The 25084-nt window shown below is 44.0% G+C and overlaps 1 protein-coding gene across 1 annotated transcript in view; it reads right to left on the minus strand.

Annotated features, from left to right (window-relative positions):
• TMEM198 (transmembrane protein 198) overlaps positions 1-25084 on the minus strand; it is a gene marked incomplete at its 5' end in the record, with an annotated part of 85621 nt that extends 60537 nt beyond the window's left edge. Inside the window, 1 exon segment of the mRNA XM_073634271.1 lies at positions 24654-25084.

A 25084-nucleotide genomic window follows, 5' to 3' on the forward strand; every position in this document is an offset into this window, starting at 1 on the left:
TTAGTTAATATCCTCCAGTTCTCTGTGCTGGCAGAGCTGAGTAACAGCCACACCTCTCGGTCTGGTTCCCACTATCGCAGGTGGTTGCGGGAATTGCATCTGTTCCTGCACCAGCAACCACCTGCAGCCAAAATTTGCTGCTGTTAAAAAACACGTGGGGCTGCCCATTCGTTCTTACTGGCAACCCCATGCATCTAAAAACGCAGAGCAGGGGGCAGGAACAGCCGGAAAAATTTCCTAGCAGCTGCGTTTTGAAAGACGGTACAGGAACCTTTTTTCCTGCATGAAGCGCAAGCACAGTAGCCAATTCAATTGAATGGGCTGCTGTGCCCACGCAAACGCAGCCGGCAGACCCGCGATAATGTGAACCAGGCCTCAGTGCCTTTACTGCAGAGAGGGGAATGGGACATGTCTGACCAGGTTTGTGCTGGTTACTTAGTGCACTGCCTCTAAAGCTGGCTCTACATGGACTGAAAATAAAATCAATAAATTGCAGCGCTGTGTGAATCTATATAAATTACTAACTTAACACATAGATAAATTCATATAAAAGTGTCAGCAATGAATATGCAATACACCATGCTACACACTAGAGCTGCACGATTAATCATCAAGAATCGTTATCGCAATTTTTTTCCCCTGTTGCGATCTTCACAAAAGTGTTTCACGATTCTTGCTATGCAAAGAATTCTCTCTGCTCTTCTGAAGCCACAGCCCTCAAAAAAAAAAAAAAAAAAGGAAGAAAAAAAAAGGGCAGTCTTCCAAGAATCACAACATTCTTTAGCAGTGGAACTTAAGTATAAACATTGTAACAATTTGTCAAAGGAATAGACTTCGTGTGTAAATGGGGAAAGTTTAACCAGCTGTGTGAAGTTGGCACCCCATGTTTGTAAAACTTGAATAAAAATATACCATTCGTTTGTGCCGTGTTTGTGCTGATTTGTGCCGCAAAAATGAGCGTTTGTGCCGGTTCGGTTTCTGAGATATTAAACATTCAATTTAACGCAAGCCCCGCCCACTTTGCACCCCATGTCCCTGAATTTTAAAAACAAACGTGCCATTCGTTTGTGCCGCGTTTGTGCTGGTTTGTGCCGCAAAAATAAATGTTTGTGCCGCTTTGGTTGCAGAGTGGCACGTTTGTTTTTAAAATTTAGGGACATGGGGTGCAAAGTGGGAGGGGCTTGCATTAAATTGAATGTTTAATATCTCAGAAACCGAACCGGCACAAACGCTCATTTTTGCGGCACAAATCAGCACAAACGTAGCACAAACGAATGGTATATTTTTATTCAGGTTTTACAAACATGGGGTGCCAACTTCACACAGCTAGTTTAACCACCTAAACACTAAACCTTTTTCTGACAGTTGTTGGTTTTAAGTTAAAATATTTTTTTTTTTTGCTAGAAAATTACTTAGAACCCCCAAACATTATATATATATTTTTTTTTAGTAGCGACCCCAGAGAATAAAATGGTGGTTGTTGCAATATTTTATGTCACACTGTATTTGCGCAGCGGTCTTTCAAATGCAATTTTTTGGGAAAAAGCCCAATTTTTTTTTGTATAATGTGAAAGATTACGTCGCGAGAATCGTGATCTTTTTATTCTAAGCAAAAAAATTGTGATTCTCATTTTGACCACAATCGCGCAGCTCTACTATACATGTATTTCTACAAAAGTGCAAGAAAATGTGTGTATATATATATATAGATATCTATATCTATAGATATATATCTATAGATCTATAGATATATATCTATAGATATATATCTATATATCTATATATCTAGATATATCTATCTAGATATATAGATATATATATATCTATAGATATAGATATATATAAAATAAGAGAAATAAAATAAATTTATATTAAACAAGTTCACAGTGAAAGTGATGAAAATGTTAACCAATAAATGCTGAGTGTATGAAAAAAATACAATACACCATGCTACACATGTATTCCTAAAAAAGTGCAAGAAAATGTATATATATTAAATAAGAAAAATAAAATAAATTTATATTAAGCAAATTCACAGTGAAAGTGATAAAAACGTGTTAACCAATAAATGCTGAGTGCATGGAAAAAAATATTGAACCCTATTGCACACAACACATAACAAATATGCAATGGGAAAAAATAATGTCCTGTATCAAGCAGGTTCACAGTGAATACTATTTTGATAATCCAATATCGTGACTGTATCGGCGCTCCACACAATACTGCGGTGACTTCACACACGTGCTCCCCCCCGGGTGATTGTGCTCATCTCAGGGTATGGGACCGCACAATTAAGTTTGTTATGTGACTCCACAGTATTGTGTGGAGCACCGATACAGTCACGATATTGGATTATCAAAATAGTATTCACTGTGAACCTGCTTGATACAGGACATTATTTTTTCCCATTGCATATTTGTTATGTGTTGTGTGCAATAGGGTTCAATATTTTTTTCCATGCACTCAGCATTTATTGGTTAACATTTTGATCACTTTCACTGTGAACTTGCCTAATATAAATTTATTTTATTTTTCTTATTTAATATATATACATTTTCTTGCACTTTTGTAGGAATACATGTGTAGCATGGTGTATTGCATATTCATTGCTGACACTTATATATGAATTTATCTATGTGTTAAGTTAGTAAGTTATATAGATTCACACAGCGCTGCAATTTATTGATTTTTTTTTTATGCTTTAGCACAAAGCATATGTGATTGTGTTCATTGCTAGCAGCTGTATGTTCTTTTTATCCATTGTTTCACATCATTTTAGTTAGGGTAGGAATCAGTGGCGGTGCGACCATAGAGGGTGCGGGAGCGCCGCCTCCTCTCTCCTGCACCCGTCAATCTCCAATAGATAGATTCATGCATTGCATGAATCTATCTATTGTTGCCGCTGCCGCCCCCCTATTCAGGTGTCCGGCCCCCTGTCAGCGGCGGGGTTTTTTGGAAGTGCCTGATTAGAGCCGTGGGCTCTAATAGGCTTCCAAATTGGTAAACAGCGGGTGCACTGCTGTGTTAGGGAATCAAACAAATTGCTTTCCTAACACTGACCCGCCTCCCAGCCAATCAGGTGCACCGGGTCTGGTTACCTGTCACCTGATTTGCTGAAGCGACAGGCGCTGTGATTGGACACCTATCAGGCGTCTAATCATAGCAGAAGAAGACGGGAGAAGATATCAAGGACTCGGAGGGAGCGTGGAGGACAGCGCTAACCCGAGACAGGTAAGTGCCGGGCGGGGGGGGGCACACTGGCAGCAATGGATGGGGCACACTGGTGGCAATTGATGGGGCACACTGGCAGCAATTGATGGTTACAGTAGCTGCGTTTGATGGCACAGTGGCGGCAATTTATGGGTGCAGTGGCTGCGTTTGATGGCACAGTGTCTGCGCTTGATGACACAGTGGCAGCATTTTATGGGTACAGTGGCTTTGTTTGATGGCACAGTGGCTTCGTTTGATGGGCACAGTGGCGGTAATTAATGGGCACAGTGGCAGCAATTGATGGGCACAGTAGCTGCGTTTGATGGGCACAGTGAGGCTGCAATTGATGTTTGTTTGCGCCCCCCTAAAAATTTAGAGCACCAGCCGCCACTGGTGAAAATTTAATTTGGTAGCAAGTTTGGGGGCGAGACTAGCAAATATCCATCTGACTGAATATCTACTTCTGTGACTTCAATTGGGCACTAAAAACTTGTTTTAATAAAATAATAATAGAAAGGTTGACTGTAGGGTTGCACCAATACCGGTATCGGTGCCGATGCTAAGCATTTGCATGAGTATCGGTACTCGTGCAAATGCACCGATACCTGAAACTGATACTTCCAGGCTCGGTTCTTTCAGCTGTCAGCGGGATTCCCCCACTAACAAATGAAGTGGGGGAAAAAAGGTGGCAATTTTCAGTTGTTAAGGAGCGGGGCCGCCGCGTCCTTAACAACTCATTCAGCTGTCAGTGGGGTTCCCCTGTTGACAGCTGAAGGGTTAAAGAAGTCCGGCAATTGGAGCTGTCAAAAAAAAAAAGCAGCCAGGCAATGTTTATCAACAACATTGCTTAGCCGCTAAAACATTGTTTCTTTTTGTATCTTTCTGTTTCTTCATCTACAGATCAAAGGGATGAACTTCATCTGCAGATAAAGTCAGTTTAAAGCAACCTGTCAAGTAAAAAAACATTTTTTTGTGTGTTTTTTTTTTTGTATTAAATGTTCTTCTGTTTAACCCCTGATTAACCCTTAATTTACTCTAATCAGCCTTAATTAACTCCCTATTCTTCTCCATTTAATTATTATTTCCCTGCTATTTTTTTTTTCACTTCTATTTTATAAACTATTAATAATTAAAACTTTTTTTTTGTTTGCTTTGTTCGTTAAAATTTTTACACCTTTAACATATATTTACATGTTTCACATGTAAAAAAAAAGCGCAAAATTTAAAAAAATGTATTTATTTCATTTGTAAATAACTTTTCAATGCTTTGTACCATTGCTGACAGCTGAAGTGTAAACAAATCAGTTGCAGTAGGTATCGATAATTGGTATCAGTGAGTACTAAAAAAAAGTATCGTAAAAAAAAAAAAAAATAGTATAAGGGCATCTCTAGTTGACTGCAAACTAATGGGATCCTTTATTTAGTTGAGTCAAAGGAGATATCAGTTTTTGAATGTCCTGATGGTAAATGTAAGTAGACCAATGTTTTATATTTCAGGCCTGTTTTAATTACCGTTCTGTAGGTTTTGATATAACAGTAATAATAAAAATATTATCAGTTGCATAACTGGTGACCCACTAAGTTCCTAGCCAACTAAAGACATACCTTCCAATTGTCACGCTTGCCCCTAACGCAGGTGGTCAGACAATATAGCTGGCTACTGTGTTCTTCACCTATAGCAGCCCCCTTTTCCTATAAGGCAAGCAGGCCTACCGGTACTTGGTTGCCCCCAGGACTTATACACAATGCTATAGTGCCTGGCTACCATACCAGGGCAGGCGCAAACTGAGCAAACAGGTACTTGCGGTTGGCAGACAGGCAGAGTGATTCAATGACAGTCCAGGAAAAAGGCAGCAGAGTTCAGAGAATAGTTGTTATCCGATCCGAGGTCATACACAGGGAAATCCAATCTAGCAGAGCAGGGTAGACAAACAGGCAGCTTGATCAAGTATTACAACAATCTATCACACTCTATTACAAGCATGAGACTGCAGGCTTGGCTAACTTATATCAGGTTCGGTCTCCACACAGAATCCTGGCCACAATCAACCACCTTGCAGGTGGACAGACAGACAAGGAGAAAGCCACAGGGCCCCGAAGAGGGGCCCTTTGGATCCTTAGTGGCAAGCTGGACATGCGGCACAGGACCATAAGGCTGTGCAAAGGTCAGGGGATCAGCGAGGTCAGGTTGGTTAGCAGGTGATGTGTCCCTGGAGTCAAGCTGGATAGCTAGAACACAAGTTGGATGCAGAGTGGCGAGAAGAAAAGGGTCAAAGGCTCCACCTGGCTGAATGAGGCGGTCTATCCAAAAGATGGATGGAGCCTCTTAGACAGGTTTGAGCCGATGTAGTTGCAGTAGGGTGAGGCCAGGTTACTGAAAGTCCTGAATTTGAAAAAGCAGGTGGCTCAATTGGCATGGGCTGAACTGGAATAACTGGTGAAGAGACGGTGAAGAGACACTTGTCCTCAAGAGGCAGCAGAACTTGAGGACAAGTTAGCCTGGATGTGTGCCCAAGGAGCGTTTAGGGACAGGCAAAGGTAGGGGTAATCCAAAGGGCTTGACTTTTAGGACTTAGAGAAAGCACATATTTTGCAAGCCATTACATAAGAACAGGAGTCTGGCCACAAAAGCCTACGAGAAATCAAAGAAAATGTTTTAGTCATCCCTGGGTGCCTGGCCATCTTAGCGTTATGTGCTTCTGAAAGCACTTTATGCCTAAGGTGGAGGGGAACAAACAGCTTTCCAGGGGGTAGATTGAGAGGAACACAAGACTGAGCCTTTAAAATAGAGTCTAAAAGGTGAAGGGACAAGGCCCCTATAACTTGTGCAGGAGGTAAGATATTGTGAGGAACTTTCCAAACAGGGCTCAAGGCTGCGAGACAGCGGATCATTTCGGCCTCCTGGGAGGAAAGATTCATACTGTGGCAATTGGCTGGAGAAGTGGCCTGTATAGGATTCAATAAACTTGTCATATAAAGGCAAATGGTTATGCAAACTGGAGTCACACTTGGAAAAATAATCATGATCAAGATCCAAATAGGACTGTAATAAAGGCACATGGCTGGTACTGGCCACAAAAGAGTTGCAAATGGGCAAATGGTCAGCAGTTTTAACCACTTCAGGCCCAGACAGATTTACCCCCTTCCTGACCAGAGCACTTTTTGCGATTTGGCACTGCGTCGCTTTAACTGACAATTGCGCGGTCGTGCGACGTTACATCAAAACAAAATTGACGTCCTTTTTTTCCCACAAATAGAGCTTTCTTTTGGTGGTATTTGATCACCTCTGTGGTTTTTACTTTTTGCGCTATAAAGAAAAAAAGAGCGACAATTTTGAAAAAAAGCAATATTTTTTACTTTTTGCTATAATAAATATCCCCTAAAAAAATATTTAAAAAAAAAATTTTCCTCAGTTTAGGCCGATATGTATTCTTCTACATACGCAATAAGCGTACATGGGTTGGTCTGCGCAAAAGTTATAGCATCTACAAAATAGGGGATAGATTTATGGCATTTTTATTATTATTTTTTTTTATTAGTAATGGCGGCAATCTGCGATTTTTATCGTGACTGTGACATTGCAGCGGACACATCAGACACTTTTGACACTATTTTGGGACCATTGTCATTTATACAGCAATCAGTGCTATAAAAATTCACAGATTACTGTGAATTACTGTGAATTATTGTAAATGACACTGGCAGGGAAGGGGTTAAACATTAGGGGGCGATTAAGAGGTTAAGTGTGTCGTAGGGAGTGATTCTAACTGTAGGGGGGATGGGCTCACTACAACATGGCAGAGATCACTGCTCCCAATGACAGGGATTGTTGCTAGGCAGAACAGGGAAATGCCTTGTTTACATAGGGCATTTCCCTGTTCTGCCGCACCGTGAAACAATTGCAGGACACCGGCAGACATCGAGTCTGCGGTACCCGCGGGCACATTCACGCAGTACGCGGTGGGTGTGCGCACGCCCTGCCGGCGGCGCGCCCTCTAGCCTGCAAATTAAAGGGGACGTACAGGTACTTCCATTTGCCCACCGCTGCCATTGTGCTGCCGTTTATCGGTGTGCGGCGGTCGGCAAGTAGTTAATACAGTTCTGGATGCAGGTCTGCGACCAGGACCTAATCTCTCCTGTAGCCCAATCTATGTGCAGGTTATGAAGTTTAAGCCTAGGATAACTTAAGATAAGGGGATAGGCAGGAGATGTTATCAAGTAAAAGCTGATTGTCTCCCTATGAAATTCCCTAATGGTCAGAGTAATAGGTACACAGTGCACAAGGTGACCAGGCCCATGGACAAGGGAGAATTATCAACAGCTAAGACTGAAAAGGGGTTTGTGCACATTAGTCAAGGGAATCTGCAGACAGAGTGCTAGCTCCCTCTCAATTAAATTGCTATCGGCACCAGAATCTATGAAAGCTGAGCAGTGATGAGAAAACTTTGGCAGAACTAAGTTGTGCAGGAACAAATATATATATATGTATAGCTCGGGGGAACCTGGCACCGTATAGTCTAAAGAAGCAGACCCCACCCGCACTAGACACTTGCCGTTTCCTGGCTTATTAAGGCAGCTGGCGACAAAGTGGCTGCAGTTGCCGTGGTATAAGCAGCGTCCCTAGGATCTTACTCTAGCCTTTTCCCCAGAGGACAAATGAGTAGCGCCAATCTGCATGGGCTCCGCCTGGATAGGTGCAGAGGACCCTGGAAGGGCTGGCAGGCAGAGTGTGTGAGGACAAGGGAACAAACCTCTCTGAACGCCTTTCCAGTAAACGCCTGTCTATACGGATGGCTACTTGCATGACTTCATTCAACGTCTTTGGTTCAGGGTAGTGTACTAAGGAGTCCTTTATGGAGTCTGATAAGCCTAATCTGAACTGGCTTCTTAGAGCTGGGTCATTCCATCCTGAGTCAGGTGCCCAGTGGAGGAAATCATGACAGTATTGTTCATTAGTGCATTTACCCTGATGCAAAGACCTAAGGTTAGTTTCAGCTGAGTGGGCATGGTCAGGTTCATCATAGAGTAAACCTAGGGCCATGAAAGAAGCTTCAACTGACCCTCTGGCTGGGTCATCAGCCAGGAGACTAAAAGCCCAAGACTGGGGGTCCCACTGCAACCATGTAATAATCAGGTTTCTCCACTGTGCTTTAGAACCAGAAGAGCGTGGCTTAAACCTAAAATGGTTGTAAAGGCAGAAGGTTTTTTTACCTTCATGCAGTTTATGCATGAAGGTAAAAAATCTTCTGTGTGCAGTAGCCCCACTAATACTTACCCGATCCCCCTCTCTCAAGGGAACTCGCACTCCTGATTGGCTTTAGGCAGCAATCACAGCCAGTGAGCCAATCAGGAGATGGAAGGGACAGGGTTGAGCCACGGAATCCGTGTGTGAATGGACACACAGACCTGCGGGTCGGAACAGTGCCTGCTTGGGTGCCCCCCAAGTGCCTAGAAGAGGAAGATCTGGGCTGCTCTGTGCAAAATCATTGCACAGAGCAGGTAAGTATAACATGCTTGTTATTTAAAAAAAGAGACTTTAATATCGCTTTAAAGTATAGCATACAGCTATTTTCAAAGTTGGAAAACATATGGAGGTCACCAGAAAAATGATAAGGCGGGTTAATTTTGGGCTCTGACTCCTGCATTACTGCTGGTGGTGCGTTCAAAAGACAGCTCTTGGACTTGACATGTCAATTTGCAAAGCTCCTCAGCTAATAAACGAGCCTGTGTGGAGTCAATAGTCACAGAATAATTTTCTTGTTAAAGGCTTGTGATAATGTCACGCTTACCCCCTAACACAGGTGGTCAGACACTATAGCTGCCTACTGTGTTATTCACTTATAGCAGCCCCCTTTCCCTTTAGGCAAGCAGGCCTACCGGTACTTGGTTGCCCCCAGGACTTATACACAAAGCTATAGTGCCTGGCCACCATGCCAGGGCAGGCGCAAACTGAGCAAAGCAAACCGGTACTTGCAGTTGGCAGACAGGCAGAGTGGTTCAATGACAGTCCAGGTAAAAGGCAGCAGAGTTCAGACAATAGTCGTTATCCAATCTGAGGCCATACACAGGGAAATCCAATCTAGCAGAGCAGGGTAGACAAACAGGCAGCTTGATCAGGCATTACACACGTTATCACAAGCATGAGACTGCAGGCTTGGCTAGCTAATAACAGGTTTGGTCTCCACCCAGAGTCTGGCCACAATCAATCACCGTGCAGGTGGACAGACAGACAAGGAGAATGACAGCAACTATGACTGAGTAGGAGCGCATATGCTCCTGACATCAACATTCTGAGATCAAAAAGGGGAAAATTTTTAACCCCTTCACGCCTAATGGTAAAACAAATCTAAATGTTTAAGCACAATTTTGCAACTTTGACATGTGTTAGTTAAACCGTACATATCATCATAACTACTTTGTGGATGCAGGTGGATTATACCTTGTTTTTTCAGGACAAATTGGGCTTTCATTTGGTAAAAAAAGGTTATTGATATCTCCAATTTATTTTTTATTATCAACTGAAAACTGGCCCAAAATAGTAAAAGAAAAATATTTTTTTTTAAATGTAGCTGTATATTTCTTGTTACTACCATAACCTACCACCAAAGAACAACCCAAAATAAATTCTCCTGCTCCTGATGATCACAGCGATACCACACATGTGTATGTTATTTGTTGTTTGTACCCGTATTCACATTTTGCTTTTTTTTTTTTGGTCTTACCCAAAACACACTTAAAAGCAGGATGCTCATTCTCGTGGACTTGCCATCTAATGCCCCGTACACACGGTCGGATTTTCCGACGGAAAATGGGTGATAGGACCTTGTTGTGGGAAATTCCGACCGTGTGTGGGCTCCATCACACATTTTCCATCGGATTTTCCGACACACAAAGTTTGAGAGCAGGCTATAAAATTTTCCGACACCAAAATCTGTTGTCGGAATTTCCGATCGTGTGTACACAAATCCGACGCACAAAGTGCCACGCATGCTCAGAATAAATAAAGAGATGAAAGCTATTGGCCACTGCCCCGTTTATAGTCCCAACATACGTGTTTTACGTCACCGCGTTTAGAACAATCAGATTTTCCGACAACTTTGTGTGACTGTGTGTATGCAAGACAAGTTTGAGCCAACATCTGTTGGAAAAAATCCTAGGATTTTGTTGTCGGAATGTTCAATCAATGTCCGACCGTGTGTACGGGGCATAACAGTAGGTTTATCTGTGAAAAATGATTAACACAAAGGGCAAAAGGCGTGTAACCTGCTATGCGTTCTCTAGATCCCTCTACAAGCACTGACAACCTATATGTGCATCTACAAGAAGGTTGGTATTGTGGACATCAAGGGTACAAGCACAAACCAAAAAGGTATACTGCACAAATACTGCCATGACAAGACTGGATCTACAATGTCATAGCATTCGATGGATATAGTACAATCTTATGTATGCCATACAGTTCTGGTCACCGGTCTGTGCTGGAATTGGAGAGAGTCCAGAGAAGGACAACAAAACTAATAAGGGGGCTGGAGGACCTCAGTTATGAGGAGAGGCTACACACATTAACCACTTAAAGGGGTTGTAAAGGTAAAAGTTTTTTCACCTTAATGCATTCTATGCATTAAGGTGAAAAAACTTCTGACAGAACCGCCGCCCCCAGCCCCCCCGTTTTACTTACCTGACGCCTCGAAAGTCAGCTTCGCGTTCCCGACATCTGTTCCTCCGCTCACCCTGGCCGCTGATTGGCTGCAGTGGATGGATTGAAAGCAGCGCAGCCATTGGCTCGCGCTGCTGTCAATCACATCCGATGACGCGGCGCGCCGGGGGGCGGGGCCGAGTGATACAGCGAGCGGCTATAGCCGCCGGCTGTATCACGGGAGCGCGCCCGCAAGCACTCACCACCGTGCGAGAGAGCTCGCATGAAGGTGGTAAATGCTTGCGGGGAGGAGCTGAGACAGCCGCCGAGGGACCCCAGAAGACCAGGTTCGGGGCCACTCTGTGCAGAACGAGCTGCACAGTGAAGGTAAGTATGACATGTTTGTTATTTTTAAAAAAAAAAAAAAACACCTTTACAACCCCTTTAAGGACCAGCCTCGTTTTGGATTTTAGGTGTTTACATGTTTAAAACAGGTTTCTCTGCTAGAAAATTACTTAGAACCCCCAAACATTATATATGGTTTTTCTTCTAACACCCTAGAGAATACAATGGCGGTCATTGCAATACTTTTTTTTGCACCGTATTTGCGCAGCGGTCTTATAAGCGCACTTTTTTTGGAAAAAATTCACTTTTTTGAATAAAAAAATAAAACAACAGTAAAGTTATCCCAATTTTTTTTTATATTGTGAAATATAATGTTACGCCAAGTAAATTGATACCCATTATGTCATGCTTGAAAATTGCGCCCGCTTGTGGAATGGCGTCAAACTTTTACCCTCAAAAATCTCCATAGGCGACGTTTAAAAAATTCTACAGGTTGCATATTTTGCGCTACAGAGGAGGTCTAGGGCTAGAATTATTGCTCTCGCTCTACCGGTCGCTGTGATACCTCACATGTGTGGTTTGACCACCGTTTTCATATGCGGGCGCTACTCACGTATGCGTTCGCTTCTGCACGCGAGCTCGTCGGGACAGGAGGGTTTTAAAAATTTTTTTTTAATTTTTATTATTTATTTTACAATATTTTATTAATTTTTACACTGTTTAAAAAAAAAAAAAAATTGTGTCACTTTTATTCCTATTACAAGGAATGTAAACATCCCTTGTAATAGAAAAAAGCATGGCAGGACCTCTTAAATATGAGATCTGGGGTCAAAAAGACCTCAGATCTCATATTTACACTAAAATGCAATAAAAAAAAAAAAAAAAATCATTTAGAAAAATGACATTTGAAAAAATATGCCTTTAAGAGGCGTGGACGGAAGTGACGTTTTGACGTCGCTTCCGCCCAGCAGTGTCATGGAGACGAGTGAGCGCCATCTTGGCCTCACTCGTCTCCAGACACACCAGAGAACAGGACGCGATCACCTCCGCCGCTACCGACGGCTCCGGTAAGCGGCGGAGGGCACCGGATCGCGGCGGGAGGGGGGGGCCCCTCTCCCGCCACCGATAAAAGTGATCTTGCGGCGAATCCGCCGCAGGGACCACTTTTATCTGAAAGCCGGCCGCCACACGAAAACGGGGATACCGGGGTTATGGCAGCTAGCTGCTGCCATAACAACGATATCCCCGTTCAAAATTAGGACGTACATAGTCGTGCGGCGGTCGGGAAGTGGTTAAGTTTGTTTTCCCTGGAGAAGAGACGCTGAAGATGGTCTAAATCAGGGGTCTCCAAACTTTCTAACCAAAGGGCCAGTTTACCATCCTTCAGATTTTGGACAGGCCGGACTGTGGCCAGTGGGAGTAGAACATTTCCTGGTGTCGGTAACAACACCCAATAATTGATATCAGTGAGAGGAATAGTCCCCATTGTTGGTGTCAGTGAGAGGAATAGTGCACCTCGTTGGGTGTCTGTTAGCAGAATAGTGCCATCTCATTGGTGTCAATGAGAGGAATAGTGCCCCATCATTGGTGTCTGTGAGTGGAATAGTGCCCCATCATTGGTGTCATTGAAAGGAAGTGTGCCCCATCATTGGTGTCAGTGGGAAGATTAGTGCCCCAAGGGCCAGATAAAGGCCCACAAATGTCCACATCCGGCCCCTGGGCCGCAGTTTGGAGATCACTGGTCAAAATGAAAGACCTAAATGGTGTTTCTAGCATAGATATAAAACTGTTCGGTGTCAGGTTGCTCAAAAAGACACGCGGACATTTGAAGAACTTGGATGAACAGCGGTTTAACCTTAAACTGCGTAAGGGGTTCTCTTTTTTGTTTATTTTTTTTTAAATTAAGTTTTGGACCGCCCCCCTCATTCTCCGTAAATTCCCCTAGATGAAGGCATCATTGCCCCTGGCACCTTCTGGGATATGTGACATCACCCCATTCACTAACAGAGGAGGGGGATCTTTACTGTTAGAACTATAAGGATGTGGAACTCCCTTCCACAATCGGTGGTGTCAGCAGGAAGTTTGACAATTTATTAAAACTTTTAGATAAGCATCTTAGTGTAACCAATATACAGGGATATGGGAAGTGGTAGAAACATAATACATACACACATATGTTGAACTGGATGGACTGATGTCTTTATTCAACCTTACCAACTATGTAACAAACAAATCAAGAGTAGCATTCTTCTCTATGTAGAGCACATCCACCAATCTAAGAGCACAGACAGTTCCTAGCAGTGTGTAAAGGAAAACGGGAGGAAGAAAAAGGAGGCCAAGGAGAAGGACATTTGGATGGAGCTGAAATGTCAACCAGTCCAGCCAAGAAAGGCTCCCTTTGTCCAAACATTTGGAAAGGGACCTGAGCTCTTTGAGACGATTCCATTGGAGCTACCGTGCCAAGACTGGTCAGATCTACAATGTCACATAGCATGCTGTGGGCATAATTGTGAGCAAACAAGTCAAGGGTAAGATTCTTGCCAAAAGAATCAGTGTCTATGTAGAGCACCTCCACCACTCTAAAAGCAAAAACAGTTGCCAGCAGCATGTGAAGAAGAACGAGAAGAAGAAAAAAGAAAGCCAACGAAAAGGGTATCTGACCGACACTGAAATATCAACCAGCCTAACCAGGAGGAGCTCACTTTGTCCAAACGTATGAAAAAGAAACTGAGTTCCTTAGGCCAAGTCAATATGAATTAATGGCATAAAGTACTGCTATTAAAAAATACCCTTTTCTCCAAAGAAAAAAAAAAATGTCACATTACTTTAAACTAGTAATATCCCTCAAATATGAAGTTCCCCATAGAGCATGCCTATTCCTATTTGTTGTTTGGTTCAGATGCACATACCCTCGATCTGTGTGCCTCCCCTCCCCCCGTCACATATAGGGATTACTGATTAAGCTTTGTATCCTCTGCTGGCTGGAAAAGCTTCTTCTACTGGTCACAGCTGTGGGATGAACTGTCATGGCAGAGAGTTAACCTGGCGAGCCTCCTTCCTGCTAATCCTGAGCGTGAACCATATAGCAGGTGCGGTCCAGTGGATAATGATATCCTGGCACAGCCTACTGCTTCCCTGTATAGGATGTCGCCCCCTGCCCTGACCCCAAGCTCAGGAGGGATCATTGATGGAATCCATTGAAGAGGTCTATGTTTAGCTTAGATTAGATTTAGATTTCTGGTACAAGTTAAATAACTGAAAACTTTGCAACATCTTTATTTTTCTGCTGCTATAGTTTTTATGAGCCCCAATGTATGGCGTTCTAGTCAAAGAATATGTAAACCTAACATTTCATACTCCTGATATGTGCTGTACCATGTACTTGTATTAAAAAGTATCCTGTTCTCTTTGTATTGCTTCCGTTATGTGAAATCCCCGGTGTTCCTGCCAGTCCCTCTGCTTTCCTATTAAAAACTGACCACACTAGACATGAGAGCACAGTGGTCAGTTCTCTAGCTATGCTGAGAACACAGCCTGCTCTGCTCCAATGATTAGACTTTCCCTGACACGCCCCCCTGCACAGCCATTCATTAGGAAGATCAATGTGCTGCTGTTTCTCCTCCTCCATCTCATATCTCAGCCAGCCATTTTTAACACCCATCTGAAAGAGACCTTCCTGTCCATCCGGGAGTTTTGGAAATCCTCACCCCCCCTTGTGTATTCCAGCTCCTCCTGTTACATTCTCCATATTTTAAGATAAATTAGAAATCCAGCAGGAAGAGGGGGGACACATCTTAATGGACACAGCAGGTGTGCATATCTGGGAACTCCAATGGAGTCTTTGAGAGACAGAAGACACTGTGGGGTGGTTTACCTATCCAGGATCCACCAAAACCTGAAATATCAGGTTTGAATGGACTGGTCAATTAACGTAAATAATCATATCCAGAAGTATTGGGACAACTGCCTTTACACACGCCTAAACTTTAATGGCATCCCAGTCTAAAGCCGCGTACACACGATCAGATTTTCCAATGGGAAATGTGTGATGACAGGTTGTTGGCGGAGAATCCAACTGTGTGTACGCTCCATCGGACAATTGTTGTCGGATTTTCCACTGACAAATGTTGGATGGCAGGTTTTAAAATTTTCCGCGGACAAATGTCTGTTGTCGGATTTTCTGAGCGTGTGTACACAAGTCTGTCGGACAAAAGTCCAAAGTACAAACACGCATGCTCGGAAGTAAGGACGAGCCAGAAGCTGTCGGTCTTGTAAACTAGCGTTCATAATGGAGAATTAACATTCATGACGTGGAAAATTATGAAATCTCGGAATGCAGCGCACAATTCTCTTCTTCTTTAATGGGATAATAATGAAGCTGCTTTGCTGGCGATACTGATGGAGTTATTGCAAACAAATATTCAAAGGCTTTTTTTTTCTAGTGATATCAAGAATAATATTATTATGCTTTTTTTATTTATTTATTTATTTTTTTGGGCCAGTTACCACAACACCATTATCCCGTAGTTTTTAAGATCAAAGATACAACTATGTTGGTGTCCCTTGTCAGTTTTACATTGTATTTTTTTAAAATGTAACTGCCGACTCCCAAACTGTCATTTGAAGTAAAACACATAGCCAAGTATTATTCTACACAATTGTTTTATTGTGCATTATAAAAAGAAAACAAATAAAATTAGACATGCTATCTGCCAATAGAACTTAACCAAAAAGTGCATTCTATGCATCCAAAAATATAGAAAATATAGCAAATCAAATCATTATTATTAAACCAAAAAATAAAATAAAAGCCTCATGCATGTGTCCTGCTTCTTAATATAGGGGGTCAGCAATGCCAAGAGTTGGTGAAAGCAGGGGTCCGTCATCCGGAGATAATTCCAAAAATCATCCGGATTATTTTCCTGGAGCTCCCGCAGCAAAGGTATATGAAATAATTGGTCACGATTAATAAAGCAACCAATTTTTGGTCCAAGAACTCCTCCTGTTCGTCAACTGGACTTGGGTCAAAGCAATAACTCCAAGGCCAATAATAAATAACAAGTTATTTCCTCCGATTCCGCAACATGTCTGGTTGACGAACGACTGTTCAGAAATGAACTGAAAAGCGAAAAATGAAAAGTGCTAAATGAAAAGCAGGAATCAACACTCACCAAACTTCTACTAACACGAAATTAGCAGAAGGAGCCCAAAGGGTGGCGATAAAGAGCTGAAAAACCTCATAGTACGTCACTACGTTCGTGTTTGATGACTGCCAATTCCTTGCCGTTTGTATGCAAGACAAAATCCAGGCACACACCTTCGGACAAAAGTCTGAGGTTTTGTCTGTGGAAAATCCGATCGTGTATACGAGGCTTTAGTCTGTAGGGTTCAATATTGAGTTGACCCACCCTTTGCAGTTGTAACAGCTACTCTTCTGAGGTTTAGGAGCGTGTCTATGGGAATGTTTGACCATTTTTCCAGAAGCGCATTTGTGAGGTCAGGCACTGATTTTGGAAGAGAAGGCCTGGCTCACAGTCTCCGCTCGAATTCTTCCCAAAGGTGTTCTATCGGGTTGAGGTCAAGACTCTGTGCAGGCCAGTCAAGTTCCTCCACCCCAAACTCGCTCATCCATGTCTTTATGGACCTTGCTTTGTGCTCTGGTGCGCAGTCATGTTAGAACAGGAAGGGGCCATCCCCAAACTGTTCCCACACAGTTGGGAGCATGAAATTGTCCAATATGTCTTGGTATGCTGATACCTTAAGAGTTCCCTTCACTGGAACTAAGGGGTCAAGCCCACCCCCTGAAAAACAACCCCACACCATAATCCCCCCTCCTCCAAATGACTGCGCACCAGTGCACAAAGCAAGGTCCATAAAGACCTGGATGAGTGAGTTTGGGGTGAAGGAACTTGACTGGCCTGCACAGAGTCCTGACTTCAATCCGATAGAACACCCTTGGGATGAATTAGAGCGGAGACTGCGAGCCAGGCCTTCTCGTCCAACATCAGTGCCTGACCTCACAAATGCGCTTCTGGAAGAATGGTCAAACATTCCCATAGACATGCTCCTAAACCTTGTGGAGAGCCGCCCCAGAAGAGTTGAAGCTGTTATAGCTGTAAAGGGTGGGCCAACTCAATTCTGAACCCTATGGACTAAGACTGGGATGCCATTAAATTTCATGTGCGTATAAAGGCAGGCGTCCCAATACTTTTGGCAATATAGTGTATGTATATCAATCACTACATAGGCAGGTTCTGCTTCCTTCTGAGTAGCATAGCACATAGCAGACTCGCTTGTGTAGACCAGGTTTGTTTAGGTTTTTTTACTCGTTGTTCAAATGTATGTGTTTGGGTGCAAAGCTGCTTTTGCCTACAACACAAACAGATTTCAATAGGATCTGCTGCCATCAAAGAAATGCAAAGCAGGAGCAACGCATCCTCCTTAAGGTCATTCAAGCTGCAGAATTAAAATCAATTAAAAGCCAATCAATAAACCTAGGTTCTCAAAAGCCCATGCTTTAAAAACAATCCATGGTCATAGTTCCCAACTGTCCCTGATTTCGAGGGACTGTCCCTGATTTTGAGCAATGTCCCTCTGTCCCTCTGTCCCTCTTTCCTCCTCATTTTGGTCTGATCTATATAGATGTATATAAAATGCATTTTTTATCTTTCAAAAAGTGTTTCCCACTGCTGAACCTTTCATCCAATTTCTAAATTGTTGCATTTGTACATTTTAAAAGCCAGTATAAAGGAATAGTAATGGTTAAAAAAAAAGCACTTGTGGATTTATTTAACCTTTTTTGTGGTTAATTCTCCTTTAAGGGGGTGTGACAGGGGGCGTGTCCTATGCCTACATACGTTTGCTAGTAGGTGTCCCTCATTCCTATCCCAAAATGTTGGGAGGTATGTCCGTGGTGGATTGCTTTTCAGAATGTGGCTAATGCCTCGTACACAGGTTCCGAATGTTGTACGACCGATCGTACGACCGTTCTCGCGTAATAGTCGCAAGTAGGAATTGAGTAGCTAAATAAAGTCACGAACATTCTCGTACGACAGACAAAAAAATTGGAAGTGATGTCATGTGTTGTAATGTATTTGTATTGTATCTTCGGACGACAACTATACTGACTAAACGAAAATCGTACGATCTGGAATCGTACGAGGAAAATATTCGTGTATGTCCGATCGAATAATATCGGATGAACGGTCGTGATCGGTTGTCGAAAGTAGTGTAAACACGATCCGAATATCGTAGATCCTTCCTCGGACGACCGTTTTCGTACGATATTCGGATCGTGTGTACGGGCCATAAGAAGTCCTGAGGCCTCCTGAATGCCTGATTTTTTTTTGCCTTAACAGTGGGGCTATTGCATCGCAACATCGCCTCGCCAACAATTGGTTCACAGTTGCAACACAGCCCATTGACTTGAGTGGCCAAGTTTGACAGGCGCTGGCAACCATCAACTCGACGCACTGTGTTAAATGTGATGCGGCCGAAGGCGAAAAGCATCATGACCGCGCCGTGTGAACGGCACCCTCAGAGTGGGCTCTGAGGAAGGGAGCTTGCCTCCCGAAACGCGTCAGCTTTCCAATCATTGAGATGTGTCATCCTCGACGCTGGAGTTGTATAGGACATGCCTTTATTCTTATATGTTTGTGAGTATGCTTTTGGCGTTTTTAATAAAAATTTCTAAGGTGTCTTAGGTAATGCACTAGACGTTTGTGCCCTTCTTATTTCTGTTCTTAGTGTTTTGGAGTCTTCCCGCTCAAGGAGTGCCGCATCGCCTATCTACCGGCTTCAACGGAGTCAGCGCTGCGGTTTGACAGTCTTTTGGTACGTTAGGGCTTGATCACACCTGCTTTGATCTCTGAAGAGCGATCCGGGTTCAGATCCGTCTTAAGAGAGCATTTGACAAGCGGTGAGGAAGCATTTGTATTGCCTCCTCACCGCCTGCTTTAACCCCTTGAACCCCGCACTTGCGTGCCACAACCGCCTACATTGCACACAGTTACCGGAAACTTTCAGAGTGGCCCCATTCACTTGAATGGGTGGTGTTCGGTGGGCGATGAAAGCGACAGGGGGCTAACTTATTGCCATGACATATGTATACCCCCAGCCACTGCCTCTGCAGCTAAAGAGATGGGGAGCAGCAAAAATGTGACTCAACTGTGGGGTTTTGTCGCCCCTTAGCCGCTAGTGTGAACAAGCTTCAAGTGCAGATGGGCTACAGAAAAACCAAGCCTGTTAACACTAGCATCTCACACTCGGTGGCTTTGCCTGAACTCTGAGCCTTCAGTTGGCATCACATGACCAATCCCTGGGCATTTGGTTGTGTGATTGGCACTGGAGGATCATTGGACGAGCGGTATGTTCAGGATAGGGCAGTGGTTGTCAACTTATGAGCGAAAGAGGGCCTCAAATGTGGCCCCTGACATCACCCAAGTGCCGCACATAGGGGTTGGTTTACTAAAGGCAAATAGACTGTGTACTTTGCAGAGTGCAGTTGCCCTCTGCAAGTGCAATTGCTCCAGAGCTTAGTGAATGAGGTAAGGCTTGACTTTGCAAAGAGTAACCAATCCTGTGTAAGGAAAATAAAAAAAACAGCATTTTTGCTTGCACATGATTGGATGATGGAAGTCAGCAGAGCTTCTGCTCATTTACTAAGCTCTGGAGCAACTGCTCTTGCAGAGTGCACAGTCTTTTTCCCTTTAGTAAATCAACCCCATAATGTCCAATATATGTAATGCTTGGGAGGGCTGTCAGAGACTGCAGATCTAATAGAGGAGATGAGGGTCAGAGAGTGAAGACAGGATACATTGTTGGTGGGGAGATGCTGCAGAAGACAATACGAAACTGGGAACATGTTACATGAGGCTAAAAGAGATCAATGCCATCACCCCAATCAATGTTCTCACTACAGACTGCTGAGGTCTGAGGGCCGCTCATCAACTAGCAAAGGGCCATATGCGGCCCTCGGGCCACAGGTTGGGCACTAGAAGGATAGGTTGTCTTTCTCACCTTCATATTTAGGGCAGCAGAAGGGTCAGTACCTAACAAATAGATCCGTTCTAAAAAAAAAATGTTTCTTTTAAGCACTTTTGGAGCATTCAAAAGGTCCATAACTGTCCAAAAACCTACCGCCCTTGGGGAACTAAAAGTCCCAGTATATCAGCAAATACCCAATGTGTTCATTTATATACTGCTAACACATTACACAGGTCCATTCACATCATCGCCACAGAGAGAAAACTGCAACCTAAAGCTCACCGCACACCTTACAATCTAATTGTTCAATCAACTTTAGATCTACCAAAATCTATTCTTTGGGGTCCATTTACTAAACACAAATAGACTTTGGACTTTGCAAGTGCAGTTGCTCCAGAGCTTATCAAATGAGGCAAAGCTTCACGTTACAAAGAATACCCAATCACGTGAAAGGAAAATGAAAAAACTGTATTTTTTTTTCTTGCACGTGATTGGATGATGGAAGTCAGCAGAGCTTCCCCTCCTTTACTAAGCTCTGGAGCAGGGATCCTCAAACTACAGCCCTCCAGCTGTTGCGGAACTACACATCCCATGAGGCATTGTAAAGCTCTGACATTCACAGACATGGCTAGGCATGATGGGAATTGTAGTTCTTGAACAACTGGGGGGCCATAGTTTGAAGACCCTTGCTCTGGAGCAACCGTACTTTTCAAAGTGCACAGTCTATTTGCCTTCAGTTAGTCAACCCCTATGTAGTGCAAGGACCTGCATGATTGGATGCAAATCGATTCCTTATATAGTTTTGTTAAATCTGAAAGTTGATTCTGTGGTCAGATTGTAATATGTATGGTGGCCCTAACAGGTCTTCCAAGACACCCATGGGTCAATTGCAGGTGAATAAAGCCAACCAGTGTTTATTTTTATGGAAAGGAAAAATGGGGCAATTGAAGGCAACCTGCACAGATCTGGGAATACCTCAGGGACAATTATGCAACCTGTGATAATTTGGCTGACAAGCCAGTAAAGAAAAAAAAAAAGCAACAAAAAAAAAAAGAACTGTACGGTACTGAGACATTTGCAGGGACCCGCAGATATCAAAAGCTGGGGATGGATGTCAGATATTGTTACATATTTGCATTTTCCATGTACTCTGTCCAAACACTACAGACATCTTACAGCTTGTACATATAAATATCCTATAAAGTATATAAATTATTAAAAACGGGAACAAAATGGTAGCTGTTGCCCAGAACAACCAATCAGATGCGCAAATCATTTTGATGAATAAATGTCTATAGTGTCATAAATACCATCTGTCTATATTGGCGTACATAACTACCCAACCTGTGAGCGGCAAGCAAATGTATCAAATCCAATCATTTGGTATTGTGTCTAAATAAGGACCTCTGTAGGGACCTACATGTCCCGGGACAATCCCTTATAACCTTGGACTGGTGAAGGCTGGCACCATCTGGTACATATTGAGTTTTGCTGTCTACGGGCACGCCATGCTGTCTGTACACATAAATATTATATAACTCCCCAACAACAAAAGACTCATCGTTGACAGCTGGAAGCAAGTGGGAGCCACTGCCCGGAAAACAACCATTCGCATACATTGGTCTCGCTGAACTCCACTGCCCTCAATCAGCCAATCAGATTCAAACCTGGGGTGGAATCTTGACTGTGATTGGCTGTCCGCAGACAATGTAGACAGTTCTTTGATAAACAAGGCCCAAAGTCTGATCTAAAAATAAAAGAACCCAGCAATGGCCAACAGTTCTATTCAGTTATAACTCCCACCGTATATAGGCGTCCTTTGCGTGCGTCAATGTTTGTGCGCCTTGCTGACCTGATACAGTTTATGCGTGTTGGGTCTTATTTACTAAGTATGGTAACCCCTGGCAACCAACCAGAAACCATCTTTCATTAGAATGGCTGCACTTAATTGCTAAATGTTGATTTCTGATGCTACAGGTCAGTGAACTGGTCTGCTGGAAGATTGCATACAAGCGGTAGAGTAGTGCACAGGCCAATGAGCATGGCAACAATGGCAAAGATTCAAAATGTAAAGTGGATAAGTTGCTATGGGTTACCATAACCTGCACAGCCTTGCAGCAGTTTGCACTGTCTGAATGACTTGGGTACTTGCCTTGTAAGCAATTGGCGCTATAGACACATTAGCACGATCATAAGATTGAAGAACATTCATTACTGTATAGGTCAGCCATGCTCAACAAAGGTTCCTTCAGGGGTTGCTCTGGGTCCTTTGAGCTGTGGCTAGTTGACCTTCCATCTAAGGGTGCCGGCCTAGTTCTGGGGTCAATTCCACTTGGCAGAGCCAACAACAGGACACCGATGATCTTTTCAGCTGTCTTTAAAGGTGGAATTGTGACTACCGCTGTAAGGAGGACATTCTTCCAACTGACCATCAATGTAAAAAGGGAATTCTTCCTACTGACCACCAATATAAGGGGCATTCTTCCCAATGACTACCCATATAAGGTGACACCTTTTTACTGACCACCTATGTAAGGGACATTCTTCCTACTAACCACCAATCTAAGGGACATTCCTCCCACTGACCACCAAAGTAAGGATCATTCTTCCCACTGACCACCTATGTAAGGGACATTCTTCCTACTGACCACAGATGCAAGGGAAGTCTTTGCACTGATTTCCATTGTAAAGGGCATTCTTCCCACTGACCACCAATGTAGGGATATTCTTCCCACTGACCACCAATTTAAGGAGCATTCTTCCCACTGACCACCAATGTAGGGAAATTCTTCCTACTGACCACCAATGTAAGGAGCATTCTTCTAAATGACCACCAGCATAAGGAGCATTCTTCCCAATGACCCCCAATGTAAGGAGCATTCTTCCCACTGACCACCAATGTAAGGAGCATTCTTCCCACTGACCACCAATGTATGGAGATTCTTCCCACTGACCACCAATGTAAGGAACATTCTTCCCAATGACCCCCAATGTAAGGAGCATTCTTCCCACTGACCACCAATGTAGGGAGATTCTTCCCACTGACCACCAATGTAAGGAACGTTCTTCCCAATGACCCCCAATGTAAGGAGCATTCTTCCCACTGACCACCAATGTAGGGAGATTCTTCCCACTGACCACCAATGTAAGGAACGTTCTTCCCAATGACCCCCAATGTAAGGAGCATTCTTCCCACTGACCACCAATGTAAGGAGCATTCTTCCCAATGACCCCCAATGTAAGGAGCATTCTTCCACTGACCACCAATGTAGGGAAATTCTTCCCACTGACCACCAATGTAAGGAGCATTCTTCTAAATGACCACCAGCATAAGGAGCATTCTTCCAATGGCCCCCAATGTAAGGAGCATTCTTCCCACTGACCACCAATGTAAGGAGCATTCTTCCCACTGACCACCAATGTAAGGAGCATTCTTCCCACTGACCACCAATGTAAGGAGCATTCTTCCTACTGACTACCAATGTAGGGAAATTTTTCCCACTGACCCCCAATGTAAGGAGCATTCTTCCCACTGACCATCAATGTAAGGAACATTCTTCCCACTGACCACCAGTGTAAGGAACATTCTTCCCACTGACCACCAGTGTAAGGAACATTCTTCCCACTGACCACCAATGTAAGGAACATTCTTCCTACTGACCCCCAACTAAAGGGTTTTGGCAGGCGGCCCTCTAGACCTGATGATTCCAGGGTTCCTCTGTGATTGAGGCAGGCTGATATAGATGGTAATATCATCATTATCACTTTACAAATGCCTTCTGCCTTCCTAGATGTACCTGATGCTGACAGATAACTTGGAATGACGGGATTGTGGAAAAGACATAAAGGAGCCCCAGGCTATACAAGAGGCAATTCTATGTTCCAGTGACTGAGGCCTGCCCCGTGCCATACACCAACCTCCTAAACCCAGGTGGGGGGGGGGGGCGAAGCGACGCAAAACATGAGACCCCAGATGAGCCCCCCCAGCGCGGTTATTTACCACCGATAATCAGTGCCCAGAACTGGCAGCCATCTCGGCTCACTGGGGAGGAGGGTTTTCTTTAACTCACTGCCTGCCAGATTGAGGCCAAGCTGGCACTCACAAATGATGTGCAAAAAGATGTGGGTGATGGTGGGCAGCAATGCATGGGTCACTAATAAGGAAGCCTCGGGGTGATAAGGCTTGGTGGAATCCCTACTGGGGAAATAAGTATGGTGCCTAGGTTTAGGGGGTCATCAGATCAAAGCTTAAAGGGGGAGATAAAAGGAAGAAACTTACATTAGATATCAGCAGTGTGTATGAGATTCCTGAACAGCTGATGGTTTCCATTATTCTCAGGTTGGGGAGAATTGGAGGGAGTGGGGGGGGGGGGGGGGGGGGGGGGGGGGGGGTGGCACGGTTGTTATGAAAATAAGGGAGGTCTCTGCTAATCATGGAGTGTTGGTAACCCAGTGTAGGATCAGTTATTGACAGTACCTAGGGTGGGGTGAGTCACATCGGTGGGAGGTGTCCTGAGATGGGGACCATGCATGGAGCTGTCACCCTACGGTCCAGCCGCCAGCAGTCTCCTTCTTGTGCAAAGGCGATGTTGGCTGTCTCTCTGCCTCTCCTGCCGTCTCTCACTCATCCTCAGGCAGCAACGTTTCTCCGGCTGTCTTGTGAGATCCCTCCAGGGTCCGGCCGTCCAGCACGCAGCGGCAGGGTCTGTCACTTCAGTCTTAGGCTCCCCAGCGGTCTCTTCTACGTGATGCTCAAGTGCGTCTCCCCCATGGCTGGGTTCCTGGCCCCGGGCTCGTCTTACGTGGCCATTGTGCTGTTCTCTCCATCACTCTCTTCCTCTCTTTGTCCCCATCTCTGCTCTCTCCTTCCTTCTCCCTCTGCGGTTGGAGGGGCTTTGTGAAAAAGAG

Source organism: Aquarana catesbeiana, linkage group LG06 (assembly GCF_042186555.1).
Source record: "Aquarana catesbeiana isolate 2022-GZ linkage group LG06, ASM4218655v1, whole genome shotgun sequence".
NCBI lineage: Eukaryota > Metazoa > Chordata > Amphibia > Anura > Ranidae > Aquarana > Aquarana catesbeiana.